We start from the raw sequence: 12802 nt of genomic DNA, 5'->3' as shown, positions 1-12802 counted from the left end.
AAGAGAGAGAGAATGGAAATATTCATTTTATGAAGGCTGAATCAGCTTGTTGAGGAAATGTTTCAAGCTTCTTATGAAATCAGACTGAGAAAATGAACTTTTGGGTGCTCTTTGAAAAATGCACGTGGAATTTTGATAGGGATGGCATTGAAAGAATAGATTGCTCTAGGCAATATAGATATTTTGACAATGTTTATTCATCCCATCCATGAGCATGGAATGGTTTTCCATCTTTTTGTGTCTTCTTCCATTTCTTTCATGAGTGTTCTGTAGTTCTTCGAGTACAGATCCTTTACCTCTTCAGTTAGGTTTATTCCCAGGTATCTTATGGTTCTTGGTGCTATAGTAAATGGAATTCATTCTCTCATTTCCCTTTCCATATTTTCATTGCTAATGTATAAGAAAGCAGCTGATTTCTGTACACTGACTTTGTATTCTGCCACATTACTGAATTAGTGTATGAGTTCTAGTAGTTTCGGGGTGGAGTCTTTTGGGTTTTTCATATAAAGTATCTTGTCATCTGCAAAGAGAGAGAGTTTGACTTCTTCATTGCCAATTTGAAATACCTTTTATTTCTTTTTGTTGTCTGATTGCTTTGCTAGGACTTCTAGTACTATGTTGAACAACAGTGGTGAGAGTGGGCATGCTTGCCGTGTTCCTGATCTCAAAGGGAAGGCTGTCAGCTTTTCCCCATTGAGGATGATACCCACTGTGGATTTTCCATAGATAGATTTTATGAAGTTGAGGAATGTTCCCTCTATCCCTATACTTTGAAGTGTTTTAATCAGGAACGAATGCTGTATTTTGTCAAATGCCGTTTCTGCATCCATTAAGAGGACCATGTGGTTCTTCTCTCTTCTCTTGATTTGCTCTAATACATTGATTGATTTGCGAATGTTGAACCACACTTGCATCCCATGGATAAGTCCTGCCTGGTCATGGTGGATAAACTTTTTAATGTACTGTTGGAGCCTATTAGCTAGGATCTTGTTGAGAATCTTGGCATCCATATTCATCAGGGATATTCGTCTGAAATTCTCCTTCCTGATGGTGTCTTTGCCTGGTTTGGGGATCAGGGTAATGCTGGCTTCATAAAAGAATCTGGAAGTTTTCCTTCTGTTTCTATTTTTTGAAATAGTTTTGGGAGAATAGGTACTATTTCTTCTTTGAATGTTTGGTAGAATTCTCCAGGGAATCCGTCAGGTCCTGGGCTCTTGCTTTCTGGGAGGTTTTTGATTACAGCTTCAATCTCGTTACTACTCAGATTGTCGATTTCTTCCTGATTCAGTTTTGGAAGTTTGTAGGTTTCCAGGAAAGCATCCATGTTGTCTAGGTTGCTTAACTTCTTGGCATATAACTGTTGATAATAATTTCTGATGATTGTTTCTCTTTCCTTGGTGTTACTCGTGATCTCTCCCTTTTCATTCATAATTTTATTAATTTGGGTCCTCTCTCTTTTCTTCTGGATTAGTTTGGCCAGTGGTTTATCGATCTTGCTGATTCTTTAAAAAAAAAACCCAGCTTCTAGTTTTGTTGATGTGTTCTACTATATCTCTAGTTTCTATCTCATTGATCTCTGCTCTAATCTTGATTCTTTCCCTTCTTGTGTGTGGGATTGGCTTAATTTGTTGTTGATTCTCCAGTTCTTTAAGGTGTAAAGAGAGCTGGTGTATTCTGGATTTTTCAATTTTTTTTTTTAATTTTTTATTTTTTATAAACATATATTTTTATCCCCAGGGGTACAGGTCTGTGAATCACCAGGTTTACACACTTCACAGCACTCACCAAAGCACATACCCTCCCCAATGTCCATAATCCCACCCCCTTCTCCCAAACCCCCTCCCCCCGGCAACCCTCAGTTTGTTTTGTGAGATTAAGAGTCACTTATGGTTTGTCTCCCTCCCAATCCCATCTTGTTTCATTTCTTCTTCTTCTACCCACTTAAGCCTCCATGTTGCATCACCACTTCCTCATATCAGGGAGATCATATGATAGTTGTCTTTCTCTGCTTGACTTATTTCGCTAAGCATGATACGCTCTAGTTCCATCCATGTTGTTGCAAATTGAGGGAGGCTTGAATGTTTATCTATTTCTCACTTAGGATCACCTGTGCCGTATCCCACAGGTTTTGTTCCGATGTGTCTTCATTCTCATTGGTTTCCATGAATTGTTTAAGTTCTTCTTTGATTCTCTAGTTGATACAAACATTCTTAAGCAGGGTGATCTTTAACTTCCAAGTGTTTGAATTCTTTCTATACTTTTTCTTGTCATTGGGTTCCAGTTGCAAAGCACTGTGGTCTGAGAATATGCAGAGAATAATCTCAGTCTTTCGGCATCAGTTGAGCCCTGATTTGTGACCCACTATGTGATCTGTTCTGGAGAAAGTTCTGTGTGCACTCAAGAAGAATGAGTACTCTGTTGTTTTAGGGTGGAATGTTCTGCATAAACCTATGAGGTCCATCTGGGCCAATGTGTCATCCAATGCTTTTGTTTCTTTAGTGATTTTCTGCTTCGATGATCTGTTTGTTACTGAGAGTGGCATGTTGTGATCCCCTACTATTAACATATTCATATCAATATAACTCTTTATCTTAATTAACTGTTGTCTTACGTATTTGGCTGCTCCTGTACTGGGGGCATTTAATAATTACAATTGTTAGATCTTCTTGGTGGATTGACCCTTTTAGAATGATTTAATGTCCTTCTTTATCTCTGACTACAGTTTTAGTTTAAAAGCTAATTTATCTGATATGAGAATCACTACCCCAGCTTTATTTGGCATGAAAGATGCTTGTACATCCCTTTACTCTCAGTCTGGATGTATCTTTAAGTTCCAAATGGGTCTCTTGTAGACAGCATATGGACAGGTCCTGTCATTTTATCCAATCTGCAACCCTGTGTAATTTCATGGGAAGATTTAGGTCATTCATGTTTAGAGTAAGTATTTTTTTTTTTTTAGATTTTTTTTTTTTTTTTTTTTTTTTTTTTTTGACAGAGAGAGATCACAAGTAGACAGAGAGGCAGGCAGAGAGAGAGAGGGAAGCAGGCTCCCCGCTGAGCAGAGAGCCCGATGCAGGCCTCGATCCCAGGACCCTGAGATCATGACCTGAGCCGAAGGCAGCGGCTTAACCCACTGAGCCACCCAGGCGCCCCATGTTGAGAGTAAGTATTGATATGTTTTTATTGGCATTATGTTACTTGTGAAGTCCTTGTTTCTATAGATTGTCTCTGTAAATTTCTGTTCTAAGTTACTCTTGGGTTCTTTTCTTCTTTTATAGAACCCCTCTCAATATTTCTTGTAGTGCTGGGTTGGTGGTCACATTTTTTTTTTTTTTAAGATTTTATTTATTTGATAGAGAGAAATCACAAGTAGACGGAGAGGCAGACAGAGAGAGAGAGGGGAAACAGGCTCCCTGCTGAGCAGAGAGCCCGATGCGGGACTTGACCCCAGGACCCTGAGATTATGACCTGAGCCGAAGGCAGCGGCTTAACCCACTGAGCCACCCAGGTGCCCCGGTGGTCACATATTCTTTTAAACCTCACTGGTCTTGGAAGCTCTTTATCTCGCCATAGATTTTGAATGTCAGCCTTGCTGGATAAAGTATTCTTGGCTGCATGTTCTTCTCATTTAGTGCCCTGAATATGTCTTGCCAGCACTTCTCAGGTTTCTGTTGACAGGTTTGACATTATTCTGATGGACCTCCCTCTGTATGTAAGACATCTTCCCCCTAGGGGCCTTCAGGAGCTCTTGTCTGAAACTATGATTCATCAGTCTCACAATCAAGTGTCTCTAGGTTTTTCTAGATTTGTTGATGTTGGAGGGGTGATCCTTCTGCCTCTCGGGCATGTGTGCCGGGTACATTCCCCAGATTGGGCAAATTTTCATTGAAAATTTGTTCAACTATATCTTCTAGTCTTCTTTCTTTTTCCTCCCCCTCAGGGATCCCAATAATTCTGACGTTGAATGTTTCATGGTGTCTTTTATTTCCCTAATTCTGTTTTCATGGGTTCTAAGCTGTTTCTTCCAGGCCTCTTCCTGATCATTTTTCTCTATCAATTTGTCCTCTAGATCACTAATTCTATCTTGTCCCTCAGTTACCCTAGCTGTTAGAGTATTTAGATTAGACTGGATCTCAATAGCCCATTTTTGAAATGTTGCAGAGACTTCAGTCTCATGAACAAATTGTCTTAACTACTTGATGAGGTCCTTTTCCCCAAGGACTGTGAATCTGGAGCCCAATTTTGCCTTTTGTTCTTTGTACTCTCTTACTTCCTGCAACAGAACTACCATGCTTCATACTGTCATTACCCTCTCTTGTTGTGAACTGAATGTTGGCTTATAAAAGCAGTACCTGTTGAGATGAGTAACCTTTCATTTATTCACAAAAAATGATTCGTCCACAGATTAGTATCCAGAAATGGTAATACATTTTTATTCCTTTCCGCATTCTTTCTTCCATTTCTATGATTTTCCTCACATTTAGTTTGGGCAGATAGAATCAGGGGCATGATCAGCAGAACATCCTCTTTGATTGCCAGTGCTAGCCCTATCTAAGCACTGATTTGTCCTTAGATTGTGACTCAGGCCTAGCCAGTACTAAGCACTTAATAAATGGTTGAATGAATAACTACATATAACTTCTGGAGGAGGAACAAAAGAAGCTAATTGGCCCATGAGGGAATTGAACTTATAATCTTAGCTTCATCAGTGTAAGTCTCTATAGCCAAATGTAATTATGTGGATCTTTATATTTCATAAAGAAGCTTTAGGCAGCAATAGTTTAGATAGGATATTCCCCAAATATCCCTTTTCTTTCCTTCTTTTTTCCTTTACCACTTAGTTAATAAAAAATGTGGAAACATTTTAAAATAAAAACTGAGCTCAGACAAGAGAAATAACCAGGCTTGTCAGGTTGTTGAGTCAAGTCTGTGCATGAAATCTGACAGGGTGTGTGCTCTCTTGGGCCTTAAGGTTTTTGAAGTACATGAATTGTAGCTTAAGCATACAGGCCTCTAGGGAGAAAGCCAGCTACAAATAGTGTCACACTATGCTGGGACATCCCTTGTCACTGAGGGAGGTGTCAGAGTGAGCTCAATTGCTGAAAACCTCTGTTTATTTCCTCCTAATTTTAAGCCAAATATTACAATCTACTTGTCTATATTGCTCTATCTTTACCTCACTACCTGTGGAAGTCCCCTCTTCCACAACAACACAAACAGTGAAAAACCCTGATTTAGACATAAAACATTCCTACCACCTAAATTTACCATGTTATTTAAGGAAAAAAAAAAAAAGCCCAAATATAGAACTGCTTATCTTATTACAGATAAATTTCAAACTTTCTTAATAACTCCTCCTCTCTGGGAAAGCAGTAATGCTGACTAAAGGTGACATTGGATGCTACTATCTTATTCATTATTCATGGCACCTAGAAAGAATACATTACTATATGCATTCAATATTTTTTGAGTAAGTGCAAAGTTTTCTTCCAGTTCTCATGTTTTGTGATTCTAAGAATAGAGAATATTCTTTAATGGCTGAAATAATAAGAGTCATCAATGTTTACTGAGCATTTTCTATGTGCTAGACACTGTTAAGTAATTGCCTTATTGCATTTCATTCTCAGAAAATGTCTACAAGAAAGGCAATGCTATTACACCGCATTGACAAGGTGAGGAAATGAGCATTAATGAGGTTGAGACTTGCCTAAGTTTCCAGGGAGGAAAATGTAGAACAGAGCTGTGAATCCAGGCAGTTTGATGCAGTTTGACTCAAGGGCCCAAGTTTTAGGTATTCTATACAACAACCAAAACAATGAAAGCTTTGGTTTGCTAGTACAAGATTTACCTATATAGTTTTACTCACCAAGTACATAGAGTTAATAGAAATTCTAAAGATAGTATCCCTGAGCTAAGAGGAAAGATAGTAACTTCTTTATAGACTCCACTCTCCCTGTCAAATCAGCAAAAAAACGTGAAGAAAACTAACAATAAATTTGCCAACACCATATAGGGTAACTAGAGTAGTTTAATTCAAAATCCAGAGCAAAAAAACAAGCAGAAACCAAAACCCTATGCAAAATATAAAACATTCATTTCTGGGGCACCTGGGTGGTTTAGTCAGTTAAGTGTCTGCCTTTGGTTCAGGTCGTGATCCTGGGGTCCTGAGATGGAGTCCTGCACTGGGTTCCCTGCTCAGTGGGGGCCTGCTTTCCCTCTGCCTCTGCCACTACCCCCTACTTGTGTTATTTTTCTTTCTGTGTCAAATAAATAAATAAATGAAATCTTAAAAGCAAAATCAAAAACAAAAAAACACACTTTTCTGAAAAGCACAGCCTGGTATGGTCCTCACGCTAACCTCAAGTCCAGAAACCCTCTAAGTGAGGGGAGAAGTTTTCCTAATACCTCCAAACCTGGAAGAAAACAGAATGTTGATCCCCTTTCCCCCTAACTTCTGAAGAAGCACAGTGGAAATCCCTACTGGTAAAGGTGAAGTGAAAGTAATAGGCCTTTGGAATTAAAATTCTAGCACTACATTCTGAGTTGGGGAAATGATTCAAAGTCCAATCATATGTCTCCTCCAGGAATGGTCCACTCCTCTTCTCTAGTCCCACTCCAAACTTGATACAGTATTGGTTGCCAGATAACATGTTTATAATAATTATTTATTGTTTATCTGGAATTAAAATTTAACTGAGTATCTGATATTTTTATTTGCTACAGGATGTGTTAGTTAAATTTTGAATTTCAGGTAATCAATGAATATTATTTTAGAATAAGTATACACAAAATATCGCATGGGGCATACTTATACTAATAAAAAGTACTGCTTATCTGAGTCTGTTTTTCTTCACTTCAACCTAGATGACATTCTTTAGGAAATAATATTTCCTGTAGTGAAGAAATATTCAAGGTTTAAATTTTGTTAGTTTATTCTTTCCTTATTATGTAAAAATAAATGAAATGTTTTAAATTAAAAAAAAAACCACCTCTTTATTCTTATTGTTCTATCCCCTATCTTTTTGTTTATGTACCTACCAGTCTCCCTTATGCATTTATACTTTCCTATCTCTGTGTATTCCAAAAAGTTAGGATAGTATTTACCTAAAGGTAATGGTGATCATTTTCCAGTAGTTGTTTCAGGGTAAGTTTCAAGGGTTTTTTGTACTTTCTGCATTATATGATTCTTATTGAGTATATATAATGCTCATAGAAACAAAAGAGGGAATAAAAAAGACAACTGAAATCCAAAAGGATAAGATGTTAGTAATGGATAAATCTGGCTAATAACAATCAGGAGTAATTATTGTTTCCTCTTAAATAGTGTTCTGTTTTTAAAAATAAATTCTAAGTGCATATATATATATATATATATATAATCTTGTATCATTTAGAAATAAAAACCTTAAAAAATGGGAAGTCTTATAAAATAGAATTTACAACCCCCAAGAAATGAATCTGCCTGTTTGTAAGAAAAATGTAATATACATACTAGACACAGGGAAAACGGGCAACAAGAGGGAATAAAAAAGGCAATGTAATTGAGGAGATTAAAAAATACCTTCTGTTGAAAGCTAATTTTAGACATCTTATAGAAAGCCAGTCTTGCATTATAAAATTATTTCATGGCACAATTCTCATTTACTATCTTGCATGCAGACTGGTTTTTACCCCATATGAAGACTGTTAAATTTCCATTTGCTTGTCTTCTACTCATGGAATATACTTGTTGATTACAGCGAAGCAGGAAGATTTAGAGCTTTCTCATCCCAATTTTCCACTTTGCTTAACACATGATGACTGTTCTACTTGAGTAAGAAACCAAAGACTTGTGCCCAGGACTAAAGAGTGATGATTGATGAATCCAGAATTACCCACTTCTCCACTGTCAGGATATTTCTCTTAACTACCTTTCCCAGATCTTGAACTAAGCTCAAATATCTCATTCTGAAGTATTGGTTCTAATCACCCCAGATGTAATTAATCTAAAATGGCTAACTAGAGTATTAATTAAATTTAGATAAACCAGGGGATTTTTTTAAATAGAAAAACTTTATAGGGGCATTTTGTTGCTGTTGCTACAAATATGAAACCTCAAGAAATAATAGTAATAATAAAAAGATAATAATAAAATGATGAATTATGAAATTATAATTGTTTACATATTTGTTTACTTTTTACATAGATGTATAATTTATGAGTCTGTTTTATATTATCTAAATATATTTGTTTTATATTATCTGTTTTATATTATCTAAATATAATATACTTATATTAGTCTGTTTTATATTATCTAAATATAATATACTTATAATAATCACAAAGTAACTGTTATTTTGGCCATGAACCTCAGCCTCTCCTCCATAGCATTCGAATAATGATTCTCATCACATCAGATGCTTACCTTTGCCCACTTGTGTCATCTTGAAACAGATTCCACCACCCTCCCTCCCTTGCTCACATCTGATCAATCAGGAAACTGTATCAAAATTATTTTGCCACAACCACATTAAGAAGACAACCTCTCTGGCCTGGCATCTCCAAGCAAGAAGCTGAGTATGGGCCAAGCTAACTACAGCGCGGTCGACCAGGCTTTTCAGCAGCTCTGCCCAGACTCGTCTCTCTTGAGTGGGGCTCACACCACCCATCAAACAACCCTGAGTCCTCCGAAACCTCCCCGGAAACTATGGTCAGAGTCACACTAAGACCGCGGCGATTTTTTCCAGGGGCCTGGAAAGGCGTGAAGGAGTGGGTTCCGTCTCAACAGAGGTGCGAGGGACAGAGGGACCAATGAGGCCAGGTCTGGGGAGGGAACTGCACAAGCAACCAGCAGGAGTCTATCACATTCTAGAATGCCGGCCCTGCGGCGCCAGACCCAGACTGCAGGGGCGGGCTCCTGAGGAACTACGTCTTTCAAGGTCAAAAAGTCGGAACACCCCCAACTCACGGTTCCATTATTCTTGTGGTCAGCTGTGCCTCTCGGTAGCCGCGAGGTGTCTAGAATTTGTGCCAAGAGTCCACGGCTACTGCTCTTCCCCTGAAGAACAGCCTGGCGGCTCTCATCTCTCTTTCCGACCCAACCCGACTGCCAGCACCCAGCACTGGGGACCTGAGCCCCTTAGCCAGGCTCCTCTGTAACAAAGTGTTTACCTCGTTTGAACACTATGGGGGAAGCCAGAGGGCGAGGGCCAGGAACTGGTGGTGGGGTGGAACGTGGGGCGCCCCAGGAAGGTAAACAGGAGCCCACAGATGGAGCTCGCAGGGTGCACGACGTGGCTTCAGGTGGCAGGAATAAGCGTAGGTCCCGATGGGAGGGCAGGGAGAGAAAGGGCTGCGAAGCGCTCAGCATCAGGCCAAGATCCCAGAAAGCCCAGCCAAGGCGTGAGGTGCTGCTGCTACAGCCACTCCTCCAGGAAGAAGCCTGATTTCTCTCGAGATCTTGGAGATCTGCGGGTGCCGGCAGGGGAGTCGGGAAACAACGGGCGACTCCGGCGCTGGAGGCTCTGCTCCCAGACTCATTAGGCTGCTATCAACCAAACTCCAGTACTCCTGGATGCTTTGAGCCTGCCGTTCCCCACGCCCCTAAAGACAGGGATGCTGGCGCTTTGCTCCGGGGGCCAGGCCGGGTGTGGGGAGAATGGGCTCTGGGCCCAATGTTATGTGTGCAACAGAGGAACTGGAGGCCTCACGGGGGAGATGAACTGCGCAGGCGCGGGCCGAAAAGCTATGGCCATCTAGAGGACCGAAGGCCTGGCGGTGGCGGGGCGCAGAGCCGGATACTGGTGCCCAGGCCCTGAGGTGCAGTTCCAAGTCAGCCAGGGTTCCAGGGCTCATGGCCTTGACGCACTGTTCCGTTATCCTCAGGGCACTTGTTCTTCCCGCAGCTCCGAGATGTCTAGCTCATTCCAGGAGATCAGCTACAGGTAAATTAAAAGAATACTTAAATAAGTTTTTTTCCCCCCCCTTAAGATTTTATTCATTTATTTGACAGACAGATCACAAGTGGGCAGAGAGGCAGGCAGAGAGAGAGGGAGAAGCAGGCTTCCTGCTGAGCAGAGAGCCCGATGCAGGGCTCAATCCCAGGACCCTGAGATCATGACCTGAGCCAAAGGCAGAGGCTTTAACCACGGAGCCACCCAGGCGCCCCAGATAAGTTGTTTTTTTAATGATAAGCGTACCATTGCTTCCAGAATAGCGGGAGATTGATATGGGTGTGAGCTAGAGATGTATTTTGGAGAGCCTCTTCTTTTCATAATACTATACAAGACCTCCTAATATTTTAAATATTACTAACGACTGTTATTTGTAGACTACTAAGTATTTGGATATTATTCTTTAAAAAATTTTGTGTAGATATTTGTCATACAAATGGAATGAAAAAGGTCTTTCCTCTTGAATAATGTCAATGGAGGGCAAGTATTGTATATTGTGATTTATATTTCCTGTGATTGTTATAGAATATTCTAGCACCTAGGAAAGTGGAAAGCATAGTCAGAATAGAGCAGTTTTCTGGAAAGCACAAGTAGGATTTTGTTCTTAGGTTGCTGCTAACTAGCTTTAGGACTCAGAATAAGTTCTATCAACACACTTTCTGAGCAAGATTCAGTTTCAGGTAGAGAGATAACCCAAATTTTATTGGCCACACTCAGGTCATCTGTCCACACATTGGTCAGAGGAGACTTGTGTCCCTTGATTTACAGTCTTTTAAAAATTTTATTTATTTATTTATTTATTTATTTATTTATTTATTTACAGTCAGTCTTACCAAGGCCATGCCCAAGAGGGAAAGGTTATTTTGTTAAAGCAAAACTGATATATTTCTACCAGAAGGGGGACTAGATTCTGGGAAGACAATAAAATGGACTTTCACTTAAGATAGGTTGTCATTAGTGTCCTAACAGCTTTAGTTTCCTAACATTCTATAATTGGTTTATTCTATTTGCTGGTACTTTATATGCTGCTGTTCTTCATTTAGAAGTTGCTAGAAACTGTGACATAGTATATTGCATTTGTGATGCACATTTTTTTTACCTTCTGGCAAAAGATAAATCAAGTCATGTTAAGATTTTCAAGAAACAAACATTGATTTGAATCAGGCAGCACCAAATCAAAAGCACTTTGCTGACAGGACATAGGGTAAAAAGCTTTTTTATAACAGATGTGAAAGCAAAGCAAGAAAATTAATTGATTAGGTATACCATGAGCAGTTGCCTTGTTTGGGAAAGTGTAGTTGGCTTTTTGTGATTGGTTGTGCTCAAATTTCATTTTCTCCTATATGAGTGTATTTACAGGCATAGACTCTGGTTTTAGATTTTTGGTTTGCTTATGTAGGCTACAAATGCTTTGTAGCCTCCCCAGTCTAATGGCTTCTTTGTTTAATTAATTTAATACTTCTTAATATCATTAACCAAGAGAAGAAATAATGAGATGGAAAAGAAATAGAAGGATTTTTATGTAATTATATCCGGGAATACATTAAAACTATGCGGTACATTGGGAAGAGTAAGAGATGTTAGATTACTATCAATTCACTTGGCTTCCATGCTACTTGAATTTTGACATACTGTAAAGAAAGAAGCCTCGTTTAAATGTCTGAGGGAACTCTTCTTCTCCCATGTTTTTTAGTCTGTCTATATGATGATTAATCCTACACCTATATCTAGAGCAGACTACTCTTTTTTAGCAGAGTGTGTTTGGCCTACTGTTTACTTGACACCCAGCCTAGACATCTTTCTTCTCAAACCTTCTCTTCTTCCAGAGCTCTAAATCTTAATGACTAAAGCTAGAAAACTTGCAGCCATCTGTGACTTTTCCCTTACCAAACATTAATTAATTGTTTGGAAATTGGTTGACTCTACCTCCTAAATCACTTTGTTCTCTGCCCAAATTTTGATCCATGTGTTTAATGCTTGCCATTAATTAATTAATATAGCATGCTGTCTTCTAATTGAGTAATTCACAGAAGTGGAGAAGATAGACACAACAAAATATGTATAAATGCTATTTTGGTGGTATGAATAAATTGGCTTACATATTCTTGGGTAGTGTGCAGTAGTGGGAAAGGGATGCTACAGAAAGACAGGCCTGGATTTGAATCTTGATTAGCTGGGCTGACTTTGGGCAGATTATACAATCTCTCTTAACCTCCTTTCCTCATCTATTAAATTGGAGATAAAATTATCTACCCTATTGGACTCATGCAAGCATTATATGAGATTATGTGTATGTATTATGTATATGTGTGTATGTGTGTGTGTGTATCTACCTATCTATATATAAAATGTGTGTGTATATTTACATATATATAAAACATGAGATTGTATATATTGTGTATATATATATTATGTGAGATACATACATGTAATTTTATACATTTAACATGTATTTATTTCCAAGTACTATTTGTCAGGCACTGTTCAAATTTTTATATTGCTACTACCTAAGGACATTTATAATCTAGAGTAAAAAAAAAACAACAAAAACCTAAGCCTAAATTAGAGGTGACTTACTGTGTGATAAGTGCTGTTTTAATACCCTATGGGTAATAATTCACTTAATTTGTAGGATAATTTTATGATGTAAGTGGTCTTAATATATTGACATTATAATAAAGACACAGAATTACAGATAATGATAACTAATTTGCTCAAGGTCATACCTCTCTAGTAAGTATGGACCCTGAGTTTCAATTCAGGGTGCCTGGGTGGCTCATTCATTTAGTGTCTGCCTTTGGCTCAGGTCATGGTCTCAGGGTCCTGGAATCGAGCCCCTCATGGGGAACTAGGGATGCCTCGTTCTCCCT

This window comes from Mustela nigripes, chromosome 12, assembly GCF_022355385.1.
Source record: "Mustela nigripes isolate SB6536 chromosome 12, MUSNIG.SB6536, whole genome shotgun sequence".
Taxonomy (NCBI): Eukaryota; Metazoa; Chordata; class Mammalia; order Carnivora; family Mustelidae; genus Mustela; species Mustela nigripes.
The sequence above is the reverse complement of the archived record's forward strand: the minus strand, read 5'-3'. Positions refer to the sequence as shown.